Genomic DNA, 4,349 nt, shown 5'->3' with positions numbered 1-4,349 from the left:
GCTCCAGCACACGGTAACCGAGGTGACCGTACTGGCGGTGCAGGCGCTGTGCTGCCGCAAGTTTGGCGACTGAGCATTCGGCGGCCCCGGGGCTGCCGTTGCCTGGTTGCCCTTTGCCGTTGCTGTCACCGTCCGGCTGGCCTCCACTGGTGTGGCTGCCGGCAGTGCTGCCGCCACGGGTGCTGGGGACAGCGGCGGCACTTCCGCCAGCACTGCTAACTGCGGCCTGGCCCCCACCGGCTCTGTCGCCCACGGTGCCGAGGGCATTGACGGTGATGTCGGTCGGCGCCTGCAGGTCCACGTCCATGCGTAGTGCCCACGCTCATTCCATGCGGTGATAGACGGGCTGTTGTGAGGGAGGCCGATGCATGAGAACCAGCAGCCCGTCTTGTCCGTGCTGAATGTGACTGAGCAGCTGCGTGTCACGAGAAGGTTGACAGATGTTAGGATGAGGCCCGAGCTGGGGACGTGCAGCATGTTGTGCAGCCGGACATTGTGTCCATCACGTGTACGCAGGTGCAACTGCGCTGTTCCCATGACATCGGCCAGCTGGTTGTTGCCCCACTCGATCAGCCGTGGTGCGCTGGCGGGGACGTGGTTGTGCAGCAGGGAGTGGTCACCCGTGAGGTGGTATGGTGAGCCTGAGTCGAGGATGACTCGTGAGCTGCTGCCACTGCCGTCGATGACCAGCACTGTGGCACGGCTCTGGTGTGAGCTGCTTCCGCTGCTGTCCGAGCCGCTGCCACTGCTGCCGCCTGCAGTGTCGCCACCGTTGCGGTGGCTGTTGCCGCATCGAGCACGGCCGCATTCGAGTGTTCCGTCGGCCCCGCTGTTGCCACCATTGCCGCTGCCAGTGTCCCTGCCGCCACCGTCACAGTGGCGGTTGCGGCTGCCTCAACTGATGTTGCCGGCGGCGTGCAGCTGCTCGAATGCGTTGCTGTGGTGAAGGCCGACGGACTCGTCCGCCTGCTTAATGGGGCACTCGCAGATGTAGTAACCAGGCTGTCCGCAGTAGCGGCAGGTGTCGCCGGCCCCCACGGCGCCTGCAGCACTGGCGGTGCTGCCGACTCCACTGGGGGCACGGCCAGGGCCGACAGCTCCCACCAGGCTGGTCTGGCTTGCTTGGGTCTTGAGGTTGTTGTCCTTCTCCCGCAGCATGAGCACGAGCTGTGGGGTCGTTAAGTTGGGCTGATACATCGTGAACTCGATGGTGATGGTGTACTGCGGAGGCAGGCCATGGAGAATGGCGAGGCGCACCGTGCTCTCGTCCCACTGGCCGCCGGCCACAATTATATCGCTACGGAGCTGCTCTGCCCGCTAAATGAAGTCAGCGGTTGTCTCCCCATCGCGCATGTTCAGCTGCATCTGCGGCTCAACCAGGCTCAGCCGGGCCTGGGATGCAGAACGGAACTGTTGCTGTAAGAGCTGCATGGTGGCGAGACCGGTTGGGCAATTCATGAGCAACTGCTTGATGGGCAGTTCACAGGACAGACGCAGGTAGCTGAGCGCCTGTGCGTCCTCCTCCAGGGCGTCTTGGGAGTTGCGGCTCGGAGGCGACGGGTTGTTGATGTAGCTCTTCAACTTGGACGTTGCGAGGAAATCGCCTAACTCGCCGAGCCAGTGGGAGTATTTCGACCCATCCCAGAGGATGATGGTCTTACATCCCTTCCCCATGATGGTTGGCTAGCGAGCATGACTGATGAAGAATCGTTCCCCGCCGCTTTTCTGGCAACTAGTTGATGTAATGATGCATCCTTGGTCCGGCGTACGACGGCTCCTGATGCGATCTATGCCCTTTCAGCCTCCCAGGCATGTCCCCACCTGCCTCACAGCCACCGACGCATCTCACGGCGGGGGTCTAATTGCGTGCGCGTATGGATGCTCCTTTCCCCGCCGCCTTTCTAACAACTAGAAATGTTATGATGTATCGTTGGTCCGGCGTACGACGGCGCCTGATGCGATTTATGCGTCCGGAAGCCCTTTCAGCCTCCCAGGCATGTCCCCACCTGCCTCACAGCCACCGACGCATCTCACGGCGGGGTTCTAATTGCGTGCGCGTTCGCATGCGGCATGTCCCGCCACCTTTCTGGCATCTAGTTGATGGTATGATGAATCGTTGTGCGATGTAGGGCTGCGCCTGATGCGATTTCGTTTGCGGAAGCCCCCCCTGAGTGCTGCCAAGCATGTTATTCTCTCATGAGACTGCATGAAGGTTTACGAACTGAGTATGCGACCAACACATAAAACATCGCATGTGAATTGTTATGTCATGCGATTCATCAAAGGTAAATCGTGTGTGCTTGTTGTGTGTTAGCTTAGGCCGCATTAAGCTTGACGCAACGAGCCTTCATACGCTTGAAACGCAACATTTGTTTGCATGCGAATTGCGTTGCGATATGTGTGTGTTTGGTAAGTGTTAGGCTGCGTTAAGCTTTACGCAATGAGCCTTTATACGCATGAAACGCAGCATGTATTCGCATGCAAATAGCCTTGCGGACTGTGTGCGTTTGATGTGCGAGTGGACGCGAATTGCTTTACGCATTGTCTCCCCACACGCACGAATCGCATTATGGAATCGCATGCGTATCGCCTTGCTACACATGCGCGTATGCTTCGCGTTTCAACATACGCACGGATGAATTGTTCAAGTCGACCAAAACGACGCAAGTTTATTTCCAAATAAACCTTTACAATCTGAAATTTATAATTTTTTAAAAAACTTGGCCAGAAGGGCCGATTTCCGCTTTTCCATAGCCGTTGTGCGTTAGCTCTTTGCGTTACAAAAGCATGCTCATTCGCACCTAACGCTAAGATTCGCACCGTTACGCGAACTAACGCGAGCTAACGCGGACTTAACGCGATCACCCGTCGTCATAGTGGACCCTACTCCAGGCATCATTGTTGCTACAGAAGAGATCAAGACAAATATGGGGGTCCTTGTGAAGCAGCTGCCCGCGTTTCCAAAGCACGTATGGTGTTGGATTGTAAGGTGCCCAAGTACGTTTGCGAGGAAGAGAATGTGGCCAGGCTGGAGAGGAAAGTGCAGTGGCATATTGGAATGTGAGATTAGCGTAAGCGAGTTACAGGGCGTTTTATTGCACGGGCGAATTTACGTGCAAATCTTTCACCGTAGCATCAGTCCTCAGTTCACTTCTTGGAACGAACATCAGCATAGGTCCAAGCCCTCTCACTTGGAGGGATATGCAAACAAACATCCTGATAGGGGTAAACTCGCACGCTACCGAGCATTCAACCGAGCACATGCATGCTTAGTTGAATGGTGAGATGCGACCCCCCCTTCATTTCGTGCTCGGCAAGCCTGCCACCGCGTACCGGATATGTTGATGATGTTACAGAGACACTGCACCTTGGTTTCTGTGTGCAATGCGTACGATGCTCGACCCCGCCGACCAAAACTACACGTGCCCAACTGAAGACATTCCCGGTGGTTGTGCAGCAGCTCTTGAGGCTGTTGCTGGCTGAAATCCATCCTGAGCTGTTGCAACACGGCTAACGCGGGCACGTCCCTATGCACAGCAAATAGCTGTTCCAAGCCAACAGCAGCGTCCATGTCACCGACAAGGCTCTGTTCTTATGTTTAATTAAGTTTATGTATGTTATACTTTGCGCAACTTTGTAATTTGACTTTACTCTGAACAAGGTGCTGTATACGTTGCACTACCAAAAATGCGACCGTTTGCTTGCACACAACTGGCCATTCAAGACCCCGGCGGACCAATTCTTTTGTCAGGAATAGAATCCAGGCCTACTCCTACCTGGCCGGACGGTCAACATGTCCTACAACGCCCCAACGATCCGCTTTCCTTATCCTTATACCAGCTGGTCACCTTGTAGGATGTGGCTTCAGACTCAGTCGCTCCAGGCAGATCCTGGTTAGAGGGTAGGACAAACTGTCGGGCAGAGCAATTCTTTTGACTGCCCCGGTCGCACAATTCCCGTGCTTCCCTAATTCGACACCCTGAACACGCTAATTCTGACTGTCCGAATGTCCCTGCCAGGCCAATTCGACACCCTGTCAGCCTAATTCTGACTGTCGGAATGTCCCGCCAGGCTAATTCGGCACCCGGACAGGCCAATTCTGACTGTCGGAATGTCCCTGCCAGGCCAATTCATATCCCTGTCAGGCCAATTCAAGGGCCTGTCCCGGCAATTCAACTTGTCCCAGGTGTCAATTTAAACCCTTCTACCGAGCAATCTAGACCAATTGCAGGGTCTGCCCCCAAACTCTCAGGCACACATTCAGAATCGCGGGAGTTGAAGGAACTTTACAAAACAAGGGGAGCACTTACAAATATCTCTCGTGTGTTTGTTGGTTTCAAATCTGTACT

Source organism: Volvox carteri (assembly GCF_000143455.1).
Source record: "Volvox carteri f. nagariensis unplaced genomic scaffold VOLCAscaffold_69, whole genome shotgun sequence".
Lineage (NCBI taxonomy): Eukaryota > Viridiplantae > Chlorophyta > Chlorophyceae > Chlamydomonadales > Volvocaceae > Volvox > Volvox carteri.
The sequence above is the reverse complement of the archived record's forward strand: the minus strand, read 5'-3'. Positions refer to the sequence as shown.